At 45.3% G+C, this 19,636-nt stretch overlaps 1 protein-coding gene across 6 annotated transcripts in view; it reads right to left on the bottom strand.

Annotated features, from left to right (window-relative positions):
• FBLN2 (fibulin 2) overlaps window positions 1-19,401 on the bottom strand; it is an 89,030-nt gene extending 69,629 nt beyond the window's left edge. For 2 of the 6 annotated variants that reach the window (XM_088061859.1, XM_005532528.3), the window contains exon 1: window positions 18,377-18,533. The gene's annotated coding sequence lies outside the window, so the exon portion shown is untranslated. Of the gene's footprint in view, window positions 1-8,075; window positions 8,203-18,376; window positions 18,534-18,888; window positions 18,977-19,312 lie in introns of those variants that run through there. The other 4 variants (XM_088061860.1, XM_088061863.1, XM_088061861.1 and 1 more) reach the window with 4 other exon arrangements.
• Between the last annotated feature and the right edge of the window lie 235 nt (window positions 19,402-19,636).

Below are 19,636 nucleotides of genomic sequence, written 5' to 3'. Positions count from 1 at the left end.
TGCAGGCGGTTTTCCTCAACTTTGTTTTCAATAAGAAATCAGTTATCATTAACCCCCTTTTCATGGAAAAGCTTTTAAAAATGGACATTTGGGATTCTGGAGGATTTTCAATTAATTCAACAGCGAACTCAAGAGGAGACAAACAAGAAGAAAGCAGGATCAAAACTCACGCAGCCTCCCAAAAGAACTCCAATAAGAACTCCCTTCCCAGCAGAAGCACTCTCAGGCAGAGATGCTCCAGAAGCTTTCCAGGACATTCCCCATGCTCGAATCCAAACAGGAACCTGACATGCTGCAGTAATAGAAAAGCATCACCTGAGGTATTTCAGCTGAAGTAGTCAAGCATTAACAGCAGTGACCAGGTAGCTTTGGGACTTATTTTTCCAGAATGTGCAGTGTTTGAGTGCTTTTTGAAATCCCGGACAGTGTTTGAAGGCAGCCTTTTTCCAAGGGAATGCCAGAGTCAGGGAGGGGAGAATCATGTCTTGGAGCTATTGTGTCAGTGCTCCCCTTCAGCCCAGCCCAGCCCAAAACAACAGGGCAGGTACTTGGATTTGAGAGGAGTGAAATTCTGTCATTGTGAGTCGCCAGTGCAGCAGATCCAAAGTGACTCAGTGGGAGCATGGCAGCAGCCAAGGAGCCAGAGAGGAAGGGCTCACATGGTGTGGGAAATGGAAAAATGGAAAATTCCACAGATGCTCAAGGGTTCAATCTACAGTCTTGGAAAGAGCTTGGGTTAATGTAATGATAAAGGTACACAGACATTAAGTAGAAAAATTATAAACTTATGTTCCTATAATTGTAAGTAAGTAAGAATACACTTTAATATTCTAATTCTTAATATTCTAAATAAGAAATTATATTAGGTAAAATAGTGGTAGGTTTGAGCTGTAATAATGGGACTTAGAGGGTAGGCTAAGGATCTAGTAGCTATAGCAGGGGTGTGTGTGTATGGGTACGTGACCTGTCAGTTTATTGGCTAAGAGACAGATGCAGTGCAGCACAACTAGGCAAAGGTTATTAAGTAGAAACAAGTTTTGTTTTAACTGTCTATTGGACCAAAATGTTATATATTTCTGTGTGAAGAAGAAACCTGTGACTACCTTAAGCTATGGCTGACTTGTTGCTCCTCTCCAAATCTCACGCCTTCGAGACTGACATCTTACCTGGCTTACTTGAGCAATAAATCATCTTAAATAGCACAGTGGTCCCATCCCTTGTTTTTCATCTCAGCAACATGGGACATGGGGAGCTCAGCACAGGGCTCTTCAGGGACCAGAGCAGTAGGGACAGGGCTCTGCCATGGGGACCCTGACAAACCAACCACGGCCAGGTTCCTCTCTGGACAATGCACAGGACACTCAGCAAGTCCTGGCAGCTGGGCCAGGGTCACAGCTCTGCTGCAGAAGGAGCCAAACTCTTACACTGGAGTGAAAATAAACTTGTTTGCTATTGATACACTTTTTTTCTCATCTTTTTACATCACCAAGTTTCAGGTGACTATATATACTCCTCAAAAACACAATTAAATAATCCAGCTATTTCCACACCAGCCAAAGAAATCTGGGAAAAAATTAAAGCAAACTCAGCCACAGCCACTCAAAAATGTTTCCCAAGGCACAGCCAACAAAAACTTGTCAAAGCTCATAAGTTATGAACTAATTTTCACAGGGAGAGCTCTTTTGGCAGCAGGCAGGTCCCTGATCTGCACAGACCTCGAGCAGCCGCACACATGTGGATACAGCCTAGACATGGGGCGCCACTGCTCTCAGGAGCCATCCAGCTCCCACCAGCCAGCACCCAGGCTCTGGGCTCAGGTGAGCACTGTCAATACTGGAGGCTGCTCTGATAAGTGAAATAATTTTTTCTTACTTATTTAAAGAGCTGCACTCCTCTCTTCCCTCTCAGAAAGGAACAAATCCCTAGTTTCCAAGATATTCCCCATTATTTAGACATTGACCATTTCTCATTAGAAGTAACTCAAGCACAACCCCTGCACAATCTTATAACTGTGCCCCTCAAATACATCCTTTCCAGATCTTAGGCTAAATTTCTCTCTCTCTCTCTGCTTCCTTTCTCTAATCTCTCTCCAGGATGCTCCAGACCCCTGCCTCTTCCCACAGTTTTACAGAGCTCCCACTTGCAGGGCTGCAGTGCCTCTTGCCAAGGAAAGAACCTGCTGCAGCCTCCAGGACAGATGGCATGCAAAACCAGGGGTATCATTCCCATACCCTCTGTGATCCCCTCTCCCCATTTCTCCCTTCCTCCATGAAAGAACTCTGATACTACTTTGAACTGTCAGTAAGCACCAGATTTAAGTTTTGGGTTTGTTTCTTTTTCGTAACACAGTCTTCTATTATGCACTTTGCACCCCTCTGCCCTAAGCAGTGACAGTAATACAGACTTTTTGTTGGGAAATGTGTTGGTTGGAACATCTGGGCACTCCCTACCTAGTTCAGGCAGCCCTTTGTAAACAGTTCAAACTGAAAATTCCCCCACCCCCATCTAAAATCCAAATTAGGCCAAAGAAAGCCTACTATTTAACTGACAGCTTAGCAAGTGGCCTTTGCTGCCCTGTGGCAATTTGGAAATAATTAACAACAGTTTTCATACGGGGAAGGCTGCAGGGAACTGCCAGGCAGTTTTGCACAGCGTACCTGTGAGGCAGCACTGCTCACAGCCAGAGGAGCAGTGCTGCCTCCATCACCTGAACTTCAGCCTCAGAACTGAGGATTCACATTAGAGACTCTCCAGAGTAACTCAGAGGGGTTTACTTCAGTCTGCCAATTAATTCCAAAGCAGTGTCAAAACAGAATGTCAACAGAGCAAATTTGTAGCAAATCATTTTTCTGTAAATGTGTCCTGACTTTGTCACTATCATGAGTAATGGTGAAAGTCTAGCTATTGGGCAGTGAAAAATTTCCTGTTATTGAGTCTGGTTGAGCACCTGCCCATGTATTCTTTGGTCTGAAGAAAAGGAACTCAGATTTGTTACAGCATTCATGCACATGTCTTCTCAACCCCCATGGACTGCAGACAAGAGCATATCTGGAGTATGGACTGGACACACCACTAAGCATATTGCCAATTAAAAAATAATAAAATCCAGAAAAAGCAGCAGTGATCATTCCCTGGGATGAGTTTCCTCTCATATGTGACAAAAGAAAGCCTGTATCAGGGTTATTATATATAGCAATTAAATTTTTCAGCTAAAGCAAAAAGTTATTATTTTAATGGAGGAAAAACTAGAACACTTGGTTAAAATGTTCTCATAGAAATGTTAATTACCACAGTCATTAAACAAATGGAAATCAAAGCCTACCATTCGTTGAGCACTTTGAAAAGTTTTAATGCAAAAAAAAAGTGCTGGAAAGAAACTTTCAATTTTTCCTCCTGAATGAAAGTAAATCCCTGTAAATGAAGCTGCATCTATCATGCTGCTAATCAGTCAGCAGCCACAGATGTAATCCATCAATCCAAAGTGTTCCTGCACTAACTTTACATAAAAGATAATGGAATTAATTTGGTTTGGTAGGAACCAAACTGAAAAGGAAGGAAGCCTGCTCTGCTATTCCATCTCACAGCCCATCATGCAGAGACATCAGTAATTCCAGGTGGGGCTAATAGAAGTCACATGTTCACTACCTCCATCTTCCACCTTGGGCTTTTTCCTTCCCTTTTGCCTGCAGCAGATTTTGAATCCTGTATCTTGACTCCCTTACTTTGATAGGGAACAGATCCCAGTTGTCCAGGGGGTGTAGCCTTAATTGGAAGAATAATTTCCTGGAGATAGGAGCACGGGTTTTTCCTGTTTCTGCACAGAACCCAAGTTGGCACACTCAGTGATAGTTTGCTGAGTGTCCAAATTCACTGAGACAGCTTCTGCCCTCAGATGCACGTGTGCACTTCTTGTGTTCAGAAAAATTTGTGGTTCTGTACCATATTCTACCAACCAGAATGAGATTAGAAAAGTAATTCTTGTTTATTTTGTAAATTATACATTACATTTTCTAGTACCACAGGAAGTTAGTATGATCTGCTGGGTAAGTGTGCAACCCAGACTCTTGAATATTTTAAGTTAATGATCATCACCCAATACAAGTAAACCCATGATCACTTGGGTGGAACATTCAAAATATAGAAATCCCAGCAAACCAGATGTTACTGCATTAACAAAAAATGCCAATTGAATAATTGTATATGTTACCTTATAGGCATGCACATAATTTAAACAAGAATACTTTTTTTTCCTTTAACATCATGGTTTTGTTGAACACACTGACCAAAGAGTAAATTCAGACTGATTTTCATCACAGTAAATACTCCACCTGAAGTGGTATTGACTAGTACGAACAATTTATTTGGTCTTGGCACATTTAAATATGTATTTATGCTTTGGTCAATGATCTTCTGGAAGGGGAGGAAACTTTCTATTTTCCAGCTGAGGAAATCCTGTAACTGTAAAGATTATTTGATACAAGGAGAAGTAAATAATTAGTACAAGGGGAAATAAATAATTAGTACAACAGAAGAAGAATGAGGTTGTAGTCCCTCCTTCCACATTAGTTAGCACAATCCAGCACATGACTGAGAATGAAAATTAAGATGTAAAAGTTACTAACATGAGAGATGAAATAAAGTCTCCCAAGAGTACAGAATATTTGGTATTTAAAGCAATAAAAGAAGGATAAAATCCCCACCAAGGAAAGTAGAGGAGGTGCAATGGGAGGTATTTCAGCTTTCCAGACCTGCCTGCCAGTGCTCTCTGAGGCTGGGCTGAGAGGCACCTGCAGAGAGCCTTCCTGTGGCACGACCCTGCCTCACCCCACTGTGACTGAAACGCTCTGGCAGCCCAGTCAGACGTGCACACCCAGCTGACTGAGCTGGGGGTTGGCATGGGAGGGATTTTCACTGCATTTCAGGAATAAACCATACATCGAGTTTGTAGGCTCAATTCTGAAAGCAATACCACGATCTTGGGTGTCCAAAGTACAAAGAACAAGAACAGAACAAAGAGGACCGTGAGTTTAAATTCTCAGAAGACCAGAGGTGCAGTTGAACATCAGTTTTCTAGAAGTCACCTCGCTGATGAGGTTCTCTACAATGAGTGGAGGGGTGGGTAAGACTTCAGAGGGCAATTAATGCTCCCGATAAACTGTTTGGGATGGATGGATTGTCCCTTTGCTGTGAGCTCTACCACACAATTCCAGGCTTGGGCTGGAAAGGACCTTAAACATAATCCAGTTCCACATTCCACAACCCCAGGTGTCTCCAAGCACCATCCAGCCTAGCCTTGGACACTTTCAGGGATGGGAAACTGTGACACAGTAGAGAGACTTTACATGACTAATACCCTTATTTTTGGGTAGATAAAGCTGCAGAGCCTGTGATTTTTTGCTTTGCAAAGGAGAACTCTATGGGCAATATGAACAAAATTTACAGAACTGTAAGGAACACAAATAAACTGAAGGGGGATATTCCTCCACCAAATGTGGACCACCACAGTGCAGAGGGCAGGGAGGTGAAAGCAATCATCCTGTTGGAGGTCAACTGGGAGAATGCCAGCAGAGCTCTATAAAAGATGATGGATTCCATCATTCCAGCAGTTCCTGGTCATCCAGAGGAATGGAGAAGGAAAGTGGTGCAACATCTCACAATTCTGTCAATCCTCTGTTTCATCTACAAGACAAATTTCTATGAAGGGTGCAAGGTGTGCATCCCGGTGGAGATGTTCCTCTCAGCAATGTGGGGGTGGCCACATAATACATGGGGATGATAAGGACTGTCAGCATCTGGATGTTCATTGTTTCCATGCTCTTCTCAGAGAGCCAAAGCTGTATAAAATCAAACAAGATATAAAAATAATCTGCTCTTCTTATACACAGGCTCCTGTCAGTACATGCTGACCATGTCTGCACACCCTGACCACTGTCTCCCAAGGCCTGATTAATGAGATTTCCTGTTCTTCCATGTTTTTTTTCCACGTTTAACCAAGTGTTCACCTTAAAAGGAATGTTAAGCAGTACCTTTCCACATTACCTTCCAATCTGTACTACCACCTCAGCCCGCAGGCACTGCTTTTCCTTCAGGAGGAGATTTTGAGTGATTTGACTTTGTTTACTTTACACAGATGCTATTCCTTTCTTACAGATGGATATGATCTGTTGAAGACTTGGAACAACAAAACTCATCCAAAAGTACCATCTATTCTTCCTGCAGGGGCACAGTACTGCCAGAAACTGTTCAACATTCCATAAAATGAGACCATAGAATGGATAGCTCATTGTTAAAGTGAAGCATGGCATTGTTTGGAACCTGATGACAGACATTTTGCTGGGGTTTTGCCTTAAATATAGTATCCAATGTATTATTCTTGGTTTGCTTTCAAAACTTCACATTCGACATTAAACAGCAAAGGTGGGTCACAATGTGACCTTAACGTCTGGCTTAATCCCCACTTCCTGCAGGATCCTTTGTAATAGCTTCAGAGAGAGAGAAATTCAGAGTGGGTCACTGGGTTTTAACAAACTGACTGCAACACCGAGTTCTGTTCTCCTTTCCCCTGGTGTGTGTCTGTTGTATCTGCAGGATACACTTCCTAAGAGAACAGAATTCAATCTTCAAGTTTAAGAGCCATTAAAATATGTCTTCTTTTATAGATACTACACTTACTGCACTCACACACAGCTCCACACTCTGCCTTTCACTTACTGGTAAGAAACACTAGCCAGAAATGAACTGCCATTTGCCATTCCTTTCTACACCCAATGCTAAGGCATTTAATCAGTAAAAAGACTGGACATAGAGTCTTGCTATGAACATGTATCATCTGAGTCAACACTAAAACAGCCTTCCTTTGCCATTCAAACAAGAAAAACACAGAATGGGGGGAGGGGGGGTGGGAAGAGAATTACAGAAAAAAAACCCAAAACACACACAAAAGAAATCAGTAGTGTTTAATTGGAAAAAAAATGTCTCTGTAGAATGCTGCCCCCAGGGTGGCACTCAGTGGCCCCATGCCCAGTTCCTGAGGTTCCCTGGGGCCAGGCAGCCCCTGTTCCCTGTCACCCATAGCTGTGGGAGCTGGGCTCCAGCAAATCCATGCAACTCACACTCCTTGGAGCAGCAACCCAGCCCGGAGCGTCCCAGTGACACAAACCAGCACACGACACTTGCACACTCCCAGGGATACGAAGGATCATCTCAAAACTCAATTATTTCAGCCCAGAAAGTCATCATTTAAGACCCTGTATGTAAGTGTATATAATCATTACCGTCTCTTCGGGAAGCTCTCACACTGCTATAATAAAATCTACAGAAGCAAAGCACTTTTAGCCCAGCCATTCCTAATCCCAGAGACAATGCCTATATTTTTCCATCAGATCCTGGATGGTGGGGGAAGGGCAAGAGCCTGAGGAAAGGGGGAAATGCAACTTGAGAAGTGGTAAGTGCATCAAAATCTAAATTACTTTTAGATATTTTGCAGCACAATCCTCCTTTATGCCTGTGCAGCTCGGTTCATATGGCTCACATTCAGCCTGTCACAGTGAATCATTGCTACTCCTTGACTTACATTAACAAAAACAAACCTAACTTTCGCTCCAGCCTGTGAGGTAAAACTTTGAATTCCCAGTCAAAAGGCCAGAAGTGGCATTAAAAATAATTGTTTTTGTAAGAAGCTCACTTTGAGGAGAAAACAAGCAAAAAAAAAAAAGCGCCCAAATACATGTGTTGCTTATGGAGCATTTTGCAAAAAAGCAAAAATCTTTGTCCATGAGCAGCAAAGAGCCAGCTTTAGCAGCCTTAACTAACAAAGCAAACCCGCCCCTCTCTACTTAAGTCTTTAAACTGCATCAAACTGGAGATATTTAACAACAGCTTTAGAGCCTAAAGAACAGTTAAAAAGTAAATCTGGAAAACGAAGTACAAAAATCAAAGTGAAACCCAGCCAGATACAAGTTCCGCAACCAGAAGAACACAAGACACAAAGCAAAGCCAGCACTCAAACAAAGTTATTTTACACTTCTCCCAGCAAATTTGCAACAAATGTTCATTTAGGAAAGATTTCTGCTGACCTGTGCATGAGCAGCAATGCAGATGTGGTGAGTTCTGCTGTCACCTTTTGTTCCCAGCCATGTCAGCTGTGCTCTGCTCCAAGTGCTGCTCACACTCCCAAATCCCCTTTTCCAGCTCTATCTTAGGAACTGCCCAGATTTTGTAGTGTAATATGAGCAGGGAAGTACCATGTGCCTATGATATGGTCAATTCACTTTTCACCCCCTGCAATGCTTAAGGAAACTGCTTCACATTTCAAAGCTGAGCCTAGGGCTGCCTGACCCAGGTACAGCCAGGGCAGCGCTGGGGCTCCCTCCTCCACCCCAGTGGGGCCCTAAAATGGCTCCTTTCCCCCTCCCAGACCCTAGGAGGGATTTAGGTGCTGCTGAGGCCCTTGTCTCTCTTCCCCTGGGTGCCTGGTGCAGCAGAGACCACAGTCCCAACACAGAGGGGGGCAGCCCTCCTTGCTGAGGGCCACCAGCACAGTGCTGGGGCCACCACCATCCCCATGGCCAAAGCCAAAACTCTTCACTGAGGTAGCTCTGGTGAGGTCCCTCAAGACCCAGCAAAGCCCTCACATCTGGTCTGGGATCTTTGGGAATGAAGATGTTACAAAAGTTGGGCTGGAAGAATCCCATCTGTTCCTCTCCAGTGTTGCCATCAGCAAAGCAATTAACGGTGTCTAAAAACCAAGCCTCTAAATTACTCTTCTGTTAATATTCTTCTATTGTTATCGATCTAATTCTGGTTTGAATATGCAATTATCATTATGCCTGAAAAGAACAATACACTGAGAGGAGAAGGAAATGCCTCTTCTTCCCAAATTCTGCACAGGGGAGTTACACCCATTGTGAAGCTGCCAAGTACCAGAGAAGGTGCAGAGAAGAGGGGGAACAGTCCTCAAATCCTGTTACTCCTGCTGGTCCAGCTCCAGCCCCACACTCAGGTCCCAAACACCCTGCACCAAGCCCAGTGATAACAGCCAGCACCAGCCTGGTACAGGCATTCCCCGAGTGTTTGGGCTTGAGAAGGGTGAGGTGCAAAAGCTGTCAAGGATTGTTCTATTCCCCAGCTTTTGTGCAAGCAAATTCCATGTAATCCCAATGTCAACATTGTCAATGGCCCAAGCATTGTTAAATCAAGTTAGGGAGGCTGAGGCAGCCCCACCTGGCAAGGGGAAGGGAGATCTCTGGTACTCTCTCTGCCAGCCCTGGGCAGATGAGCGAGCAGATAGAGCTGGTTTTCAACAGCTAAGAGAGGACCTCTAAAAGGGATTAAAGGTAGGAAACAGTCAGGGATCTTGGAAGAGGAAAGATGCAAGACAAAAAGATGGCAGAAAACAGAAAACCTTGGGGGGAACTTTAACTCTTGGCCAGAAGGCAGCAAAGTATTTTCATGTAAGAAACCTACTTTTTAAATCCTTGCCCTGGTATCTAACATATACCTTGTGTGGGATTTCTAACAACTACATTCTGCATCTTTGAGCTTTCAAACTCTTGACCTTTATTCTAAAGCAAAGGTGAGAGCTCTATCTTCCCTGTTGCATAATTTCCTAAACCCAGTTATGTTTGAAATTGGCATGTCGGTAAAGTAAAACTTGGAATAATGTAATGGACTCTTTCAGAGAAAAATATGTATTCTCCAAGGATTAATTCAACATCTCAGCTCAGAAATTTGATCTTGATTAGTATAATGACAATTGCTTACAAAAAAAAAGCAACAAAAAAGGAAGTGAAATGACTCAAAGGTTAGGAATGGAGTTCACCAGTTGTCTCTGTTGATGGTTGTGTTTATATCACAGAATCATGGAATGGTTTGAGTTGGAAGAGACCTTAAAGCTCATCTTGTTCCACCCCCTGCCATAGGCAGGGACATCTTCCCCTATCCCAGGCTGCTCCAAGCCCCATCCAGCCTGGCCTTGGACACTCCCAGGGATCCAGGGGCAGCCACAGCTGCTCTGGGCACCCTGTGCCAGGGCCTCACTGTAAGCAATCCACAGCCTGCCCCAGGCACCACCTCCACAGCACCCCACCAGCACTTCATGGTCCTCACCTCATCACCACTGCAGTCCAGGCACCCCATCCCTGACTTGTGTCAGTGACCCTGATCTTACTGCCCCGCAAGCCCTCCAGGTGAGGCCAGGGAGGACTGCACAGCCAGGGCAGGGCACAGCTCACTGCAGGAAGCCAGCTCTTCACTGCCTGATGTCATTAGCCTGCAGAACAGGCCATAATTTGCTGAAATGATGATTAATCAAATCTTATTTTTCTCTAAGGCAACTAACAAAGCCAATTCAGTGTCTCAGTAATTCTCAGATAACCAAGGAGTACTCATGGAGTGACAACTACCAGCTATTTAACAGCACAGGCATGGCAGTGAAAGCCAGCATGGCTGGAAGGGCAGGAGGTGTGAGAGCACTTCAGATCACCACCACCACCCCACCCTCACTGCTCACTCCCAGGCCTTTGTGCCCACTGGTGTGGAGGGACTGGGAGCCCTCACAGTGCCACAGAGCCAGGAAACAGGGGATGGGGTGCCCAGGGAACAGGGGATGGGGTGCCCAGGGAACAGGGGATGGGGTGCCCAGGGATCAGGGGATGGGGTGCCCAGGGAACAGGGGATGGGGTGCCCAGGGAACAGGGGATGGGGTGCCCAGGGAACAGGGGATGGGGTGCCCAGGGAACAGGGGATGGGGTGCCCAGCACATCCAGCTGGAGGAGCTGGGCACCCAGGGCCTGCCAGTTCCGCCTGTCTCGCGGTTCAGTTCACGTCCTTTCCAGACTCCAAACAAATCCACAAATGCTTTGTTTTGATCATACAAATCAGGGTAAGATTAAGATACATAAACAAAATTTAGCACAGTTACCCAAAAAGCAAGGAGTGACATTTTAAAAAGAATCCATAATCTTTGCTTTTTGAAGTATTTCTTCAATGGGAATTGTGTTGGAGCAAAGTATGCAAAACCTAGATGCTTCCAAGAGGGGGTCATGTGAAATTACTCTATTTCAAGATTTTTCCAAATCACTAACATTTCAACTCTGAATGTATTTGTAAGAATCTGCCAAAAAAACATCAAAACAGTCAATTTATTTTTTTTTCAGTTTGTAACTGTCTCCTTTTTTCCTAGGTCTTAAAAAATGTTTTTGTAGAGAATTTATGTCATTTCTGTAGAAACTTCTGCAATCCACAATGATATTGCATATTTTTTTCAAGTAAAAAGCAAGTGTCCCAATAAAGAACAAAGAACATCCTTTGTTTCAGACAAAGAATTTCAGGAGAAACCACAAAATATTCAAGCAAAACATTAAACATTTGATTTTCCACCCATTTTGCCAACAGTCTAAATTTTCCCATACTTCTAATCTCAGTGTCAGTAAGGAGGGGAGGGGACGGGAGGCAGGTCAGATGGATGACAGTCACTCTGCAACTGCAAACCTGTTAATTAAATAAAGATGAAAACAAGATGTTTTGACAGAAGCATTTTTCTTCTTTAAATTAGCTTTTCTTTTTAATGAGGAAACAAGACCTGCTTGATCTACCCATCAGGAAAAAAACAGCATTGAGGGATAACTGGAAGCTCTTACTCATGTTATTAGAGAAATCCTGGACTCTGCTCCTGAGAACACCCAGCTCTGCAGCCACCTTAGCCACCAACATGGAAGTCCTGTCCTTCATTAAGGCCCAAACATTACTGATGGCAGATATTATTTAGTCTCTTGAAATGAGTTTTAGAAAAGCAGGCTTAAAACCAAATGGAAACATTTCATTTTGAACCCAGTGGAGATTATTTGAAACACACACATGCTTGCCTGACACACTTCACTGCCTGTTTTCAAAGAATGGTTTGGGTTAGAAGGGACCTAAAGATGATCTAGATCCAACACAATTATTGAGTTCCAATTCCCAGTTGGGGGGTTTTTCCCAGTGCAAAGACACCCCCCAGCTGTGGCAGGAACATGGAACCTCATGCAGCTGCATGTTAGAGTGCCACAATGCCCAGCACTGCGCAAACACACAACCAGTGCTATTCACACCCTCAGAGCAAACCCCAAGCAACCCCAAACCACAGAAACATAACCAAGAACTAAATACATGAGCTGTCTGTTCTAGACATATGCTTCATCTTCATGGCAAACATCATAAAGTGCTGATTATTTTTTAAATTGTTACAAAAAGAGAGATTTTAGTAAATTGAAGTAAACCCCAGTGAGTTTCCTTCACTTCAGTCTATTTAAATGCAGGAATAGAACTGATGCACTCAAGTTAACCTGTTTTCCCAGACTGGAGAGACATTATTAAATGTTCTTGTTCTTTTACACATCTTAAATATTCAGCCACTTGCAGCACCCTAGGGCATAGCGTGCTATGTCAACACCTTGAGAAGAATGCAAACATCTTAATAAAAGTGAGGAGTGATTGCTTATCGTGCACTCTTGCTGTTAACATCTGCATTTTACAAAAGCTCACAAACTATTACACACACTTTCCACGGGACATATCCTCCTGGATATGCAGGCAGTCATGCCAGGAACCAAACAGCGTGTCAGAAAGCAGACTGCATTTTTGGTTTTGCTCTAAAGGCAAATGAATGTTTCGGAGCATTCTGCAGCTCCCCTGAGCTGAGCCATTTACTCTACTTTACCAGCTCAGAACGGAGGGGTAAATCCCCCAAACCAATCTGCTCTGTCTCACATTATATCCTTTCCAAATGGCCATCCAAGTTTTATACATTAATCATACCCAAGATCCTACATTCAGGATCATCAGACTGGATGTTGTATTGATTGTATGACAGAGCTCCACACATGAGGCAGATGAGATTAGACTAGAACATGGCATGTTACCAGATATGAGTGTCCTGGTTATGAAAACTGAATAAATAAAAAGCCTCCACAGAGTTGGCAGAGCCACTGGGCAGGCTCAGCAGCTCAGCCCCTTCTGGTGGGTGGAGGAACAGCCTCTCAGTCCTGGCTGATTCACTTCAGCAAAGAAAGAGACAAAGCCAAAAGCAAGCAGGATTATCTTCAATAGTCTAATTAGTGAGATTGAGATAATCCACTTGGTTTTGTCTAAAGCAAATTAGGAAGTGCTCGTGGGAACTGTGCAGAGGCAGTGCCCAGCAGGGCCCAGAGCAGGTAAGGGCTGGCAGTGGTCAGTGGGGTCAGGGATGTGCACAAGCTGCCCACCCTTGACCCCGGGCTCGGGGGGTTTCAGGAGGTGCGTGCCAGTCCAATAACTCTGCCCAACAGAGCTGCTACCATCTTCTCTGACATCTCAATTTAGAGCCAGTAATACACTTAGCAAAGAAAAACTACATTAAAAATAAAACAAAATTTGGCTTCACTATCAAAACTAAAACCTGGCAGCCTGTTCCCATGCAAAATCCTTCACAAGTGATACCTTTGTGGAGGACAGCTGGAATAAATCTGTGACATTTAATGACATACTAAAAGCAAACCTTGAACAAATAACTTTAAATCATTTGAAATACTACTGTGAATAGATGAAGCTCTACAGTGGTTACATGTTACAATAATTAATAATTTCTAAACAGTGGAGTTTAATTATTAAAAAAAATAATTGCAGAAGTGGGTTTTTTCCCCATTCCAGACATATATTTAAAGTAACACTCTCCTGTGAAAAGGTTTTACTTCAGAGTTTTAAATTTATTCTCTCATTCTGATCTGATTCATAACACCAGCAAAAGAGTTTTTACAGCTTTCATCTTAATTTTTAAGTAACCTCACCTCCAAAGGCCAGAGCATAGCACAGAAAAGCAGCAGTCCTATAAGTTTTTTCTATAAAACACTTCAAATGTGATTGCCACAGAAACTCAGACAACAAATTGCCTTGTAACTTAAATGGGAATTAAGATCCCACAGGCATCCCCTAAGCCTCTGTCCATGCATATCCAGTATCATCCTAAAAGGTTCACAAATGCTCAGGGAGAAGAACAGGTCTGTCATTCCATGGGTAAAACAGCTGTTCCGTGGGAACTACACAGAATGCTCCACCCTGAGTACCAGGGACCTGTGGGATTTCCCAGGAGGGACAGCTATGAGCTGGGGTTCAGGCATCAATCTGAGATGATTTAGGGCAGCACAGAGCTGGTGTTCAGCTTAAGCTGCTGCTGGCCAAACGGCCCAGCTGTCATTAAGTGAAGCCTGGGGACACACAGACGGTGGGTGTCTCCTGGCTGTGGCTGGCTGAGGACCAGCAGCTGGCTGGTAGTCCCCCACCATATGTCTGGCAGGCGGGACAGAGGGAACATTCACTGTGCTAGTGCAGACTCAGCTAATCCAAGTCAAAAACAAAGGTAGTTTGAGCTAACCTGGCTGGATTTGCAGTGAAGTAGATTAAGCACACCCATAAGACCCCTTCTTCCAGCTCTGGTGGGGATATAAACCTTTTCTGGTTGTATTTTATATTTCCAAAACGTCATGTATGCCTGCCCCTGAAATTGCTTTTTCTTTCTCCCTCCATCACCAGTCTAGACAAAACTGCATTAAGATCCTTTCTACATACAGGTGTAAGGGGTTAGCAGTTACTAACAGGTTCTGGATACAGGAAAAAATGAGCTCCTTGTCTCCAAGGTATTCTCAGTGAATAGAGTCAGGAGCAAAAACTAGAACTAAACTAAAAGAAGTTTCTTGCCAAGGATCACAAAAAAAAAAAAAAAAAGAAAGAAAGAAAGAAAAAAAATCCTAGCAAAATATGCAGAAAGTCTGTGAGGTGTGGAGGGGCACTTCCTCAGCCTTTGTGTTACAGAAAGGACTGTGTGAGGTTCCTGTTGGTGCAGTTCCTGTGGGGGTGTCCTGGGCCCAGCCCCTGGCAGCTGGCTGTCCATCTGTGTGTCTGTCCTGCTGTGCCACACCAGGGACACAGTGCTACCCACGCTCCCACTCCTGGCACCGGGCTGGGCTGGGCACTCCCTGCCTTCATTCACAAAAATGAGACTGTGCTGAGGAAAGCCACAGGCTCCAGTGCAGCCAGCAGTAAATGTCAGTGACATCTCTGCTCAAACTGACTGCCTGGTGAAGTCAGTGCATCAGAGACAGGACCTAAACTTCTCCCTGCCTCTGGATCTGAGCCACAGAGCTCGTTAGCAAACAAGACAGACAGGAATGTATGACTGCCTTAATGCAAACCAAGGGATGTAATTAACACAGCTTAATTTTCATGAATAATAGGTTAGGTTTGTAACATGCAAGAATGAAAACATAGCTCAAAGGGTCTGGTCTTGCTCAGTAGAAGGAGGAGTGGCCAGGCCAAAGCAAGCTGCATTTCTTCATACCTAAGTCTGTTTCAACTGTTTGATTTCCAACAGAAAGACCACAATAAAATAAGCAGGAGAAAACAAACCACTTTTTGGAAAGCGCCTTTCCAAGTCTCTTTTTTTTTAACCCCTCATCCGTATGAACATGGAATTGGAAAGGACTTCTTGGGATATTAAATACAGGCCCCTGTTATTAAAGGCAACATGTCACTTCCAGCAGAAAGAAAGGTTAATGTTATGCCATTAGAGCCGAAAGGAAATCCTAATTTTTAATGCAAGAGAATGGGGGGAAAAGCTAAACAAAAGTGAATGCATGAGCCTGTATCATGAGATCAGAGCCTTATTCTAAACATATGGGCTGGTGGCACTTTGAAGAAGAAATAAGAGGCACAATAATTAAGACTCACAGTTCTTTCTGTCACTAGGAGTCTGCATACAGCTAAGAAAAACACCCCAGCACACTCAGCCCCGGGACAGAAGAGGAAAGGGAGCTCCCAGGGCACTGTGAGGCCACCTGAGATCACAGTGGCCCCAAGGTTAAAAGCTCATGGGAGAGGCAGGCAGGCCCCAGCCAGCAGCACTCTGGTTTCTTCTGCTGAACAACCGGAAGGCAGGAAAGCATGTGGCCACTGCAAGTCTTTCAGCAGCCACCAAAATCACTGCAGAATGTAAGATATACTTCTGGTTCTGGCAGAAGCATCTAAATCCCACCTTGTACTCACAAATAATGGGAAGAAACTCCCAGGCATGGAAATGTTTCCAAAGAACAGTTTGAAAGAGAAAACCAACCCTATAAATATTTCTCATCTCCCTGGATTAAGGAAAGAAAGCAGCAGAGAGAGCTGTGGTTGGCAGGAGGCTTGTTTTGGTTTACATGGGGTGCAAAATCTGGGGATACAGGGATAGTGGGGATAGCCAAGGTCCCTTCCATCCCCCAACAGTCTCCATGCAGCCTGTGAGACCCAAGTCACCAGACATGCAGCCCTTGGAGCTTCCAGTGCACACAAAAAAGGCACAAAATCACAGAGTGAATGCAGCTTGGAGAAGGGATGTAACCACTCTGCTCCTGGAAATCCAGAGGAAGGGATGTCCTTCAGCAGTGCTGGAAGGGATCTGGCAGCATGGGGGCCCCAGCAGTGTCCCCTCCTATAACTGAGGAACTGTCCAGCAAAACAGTTTCCAGGTAGTGCAGCAGCAGGACTCCATGTCAGAGACAGATGATCAGATGCAGAAGATGCCACTTCCTCACTGCACTGCTGCTCCACTGCCATCTACCACCTGAGCCCCAAAAACCAGCCTGGGGTGCCTGGTGGGCTGGATGTCACACACGAGCGGGAGTGAAGCTACACTTGGGAGCACTCCGGTGAGGCCCTCTGTGAGCTCACAAGCCTCTTCCAGTGGGATCCAGCAGATCCTCAGCCACACTTGCCCCCAGCCCCCAGAGATGAGGGTTGTTGTTGCCCTCCCATGAGCTCATGCCTGAGCTGGATGGAAAGAGCTCTGTTTGGAATGTCATCTTTAATACCACCAAGTGGGTGGCACTTAAATCCCCTGGTGGGGGACTCTCTGCCCATCATCACCTCTCAAAGGCCACCTACACTCAGTGCACAAACCTGCAGAACACCATTTCTTCCAGCTTCAAGTAGATCAGAAATTTAGAAGTATATAATATCACATGACCATCTAATGCAACTGGAAAGGTATTAAAGTGGATGGATGGACAGATGAATGGAAAGAAAATAGAGATCTCTTTAGTCATAGAAACTGATTTAAACTAAAATAAAAACATTTTTCCTAGTATTTATTTACACTGCAAGGCTGCTGTTTACTTATTATTTATTCCGGTATCACTTGCCGAGTAGCCTGATGCAGTGTGCTCAGACCAGCAGTCCCACAGAAGTGAGGTCCCTCAGGAGCTCCCAGGGCTGAAGATCTCCCTGGCTTTGCCATCAGTTTCTTGTCTTCAGTGGAGAAGTTAAAGCTTCAAGCTCGACACTAAAGTAAATAAAGCCTGCTCAGAGTGTTGCCTTCGTGACAGAATACATTGATGCAATTAAAATAACATGGCTTTTGAAGAGGAAGGCAGCACTGGAAAAACTCTGCCAACAAAGCAACGCCAATTAAGAGTGTGATTTTTGGATTATATTTTTAGGCCAACATCAGCCCTATTAATGCTGGTATAACTGTCTTCAAAGTATTTTGAAGGTCCAGCTGATGCCAGCTTGGTCTTTTTCTTGGGAAAAGACCTAGTTAAAAGACTAGGGTTTGGCCCCTATAGGCTCCATTCTGTCACTAGGGGAAAACCTTTCATAATAAAACTAATTTCATCCATTCCACTGCTAACAGAAGTTTATGTCCAAAATCTTCTCAGACAATTTTACACCGTTTAACTGTGTACCACAAGCTGTAGTTTCTGTTGTTAAATGACATAAGTTACAAGTGAAGCCACATTTATGGGACGTGCCCATAGCTTCTGTTTCCATCTGAAAGGAATGGGATGCCTAAAGCAAAGATGTGTCTTGAGGAGGATGCTCTGTTAGAAAACCACACAAACTCCCAACACTGCACCTCTACTCATTGCCTGTGGGTGCAAAGAAACCAAACTCAATGCTAATATAACTTGGCAATAACGGCAACTTTCCTTTCCAAAGAAATCCAAAGGTTGAGAGAGAAAATTCGATACCAGTGGGGCACGCACCAGCTCCAAGGCCCTTCCCGCAGGTGTTACAGGCTGTGTGCCCAAACCCTCCTCTGAGCGCATCCCCGGGGCGGCTCAGCTCGGGGCGACCGCCAGGCTCCTGCACAAGGCTCAGAGCGACCAGGGCAAGAGATGAGCTGAGGGAGCAGGGGGGCAGAGAGCCGGCTGGCTTTGGCTCAGCCCTGCATATACTCAGTGATTCTGCGGCCGGCAGTTCGATTCCTCCACTGATCCTACGAGCCTGTTCCCCGGACTGCCCCAGCACATCTCCCCCCGCTCCCGCCGAAGCTCCCCGGCACAGCCCCCGGTCCATTTAAACACCGCTCACTCCAGAAACCCGAGCATACCAGCAAAAGCAACAGAGAGCGCTTTTCTTAACTCTGCCATATACTTTCTCCTCTTCCTTTCGAACTTCCCATTGGTTTTCGCTCGGCTCACGGGAGGCTCCCAAGCCTGCACCACTCGGTGAAGAAACAGAGTAATTTTTTTAAGCGTTTGAGGAGCGATCTGGCCAGCTCTCCCCCCAGCGCCGAATGACATTTGCTTTGCAAACACTTCCCCCGCCCCGCGGGCTGCTCTCTCCTCCACCCAGCGAGCTGTTTTCAATAAAGCAGCAGCTCTGAAAACATCCACAAAAACTTTTTCTTTTCCTATGACAATTTGCCACTTTCAAACCAACAGAAGTTTTTTTTAAAAAAAAACTAAAAAAAAGGGAGAGAGAGAGAGAGAAAGAGAGAGAGAGAGAGAGAGAGAGAGAGAGAAAGAAGAGGAACAGCGCGAGGAAATATCCACGTATTTGTCCCGGAAAGGCTTTGGATGGAGCGGCTGCCGCGGCTCCGGCAGCACTGCCCGCACTTACCGGGCCGGGGGAAGGGGCCGCGGGACCCCGGGGCCGGAGCGAGGGGCCGGAGCGGGACGGGACGGGATGGGATGGGATGGGACGGGACGGGACGGGACGGGACGGGACGGGATGGGATGGGATGGGATGGGATGGGATGGGATGGGATGGGATGGGATGGGATGGGATGCGGGGAGGCTCGCAGGGACGGGAGCAGCCCCCGGACGGGCTCTTGGGGACCGCGACTACAAAGGACAAAGAAAAAGCCGGGGTTGAGGGGTGAGCGCCACGCCTGCCGCGGGGCCGAAGGGCCTCACCTGGCTCTGCCCAGGTTAACTTTGCTCTGTCGACCAAAGGTGGCTTTGACATTTTATTAGAAAAAGGGCTTTTCAATTTCTTTTTGTCCCACAGCTGCTTACTGAGATCTAAGTAGCCCCAAACTCACCCGGCCGTAAGCCCTCAGGGAAGCATTTGGTGCTCAGACCCCGATCTGTTCATCGAGAGGGTCCCGTTGTGTGACAATAGCGACTGTTTATAGAAACCCATCCTGGAATGAATTAGAGACAAGTCCCCGGGATGAACCAAGTCCCTGCAACAAACACTATGTCATCGGGAAAGCATCCCTCCTCAGAGGGTCTCGGGAATAACGCCGGTGCTGCTCCCTGCCCGGCAGTGGGCTGTGCCTGTGAGCTCAGGGGGCTCAGCCAGAGGGAGCTGCTTGTCCTGGATCGAGAGCTCTGGCACCTCTCTTTGGCCACCAGGCTCGGCT

The sequence above is a fragment of the Pseudopodoces humilis genome, chromosome 13, assembly GCF_049639895.1.
Source record: "Pseudopodoces humilis isolate 2021_Gansu_Grassland_sample_001 chromosome 13, ASM4963989v1, whole genome shotgun sequence".
Classification (NCBI taxonomy): Eukaryota; Metazoa; Chordata; class Aves; order Passeriformes; family Paridae; genus Pseudopodoces; species Pseudopodoces humilis.
Note: the sequence above shows the minus strand (reverse complement) of the source record. Positions and strands in the feature narration are given on the sequence as shown.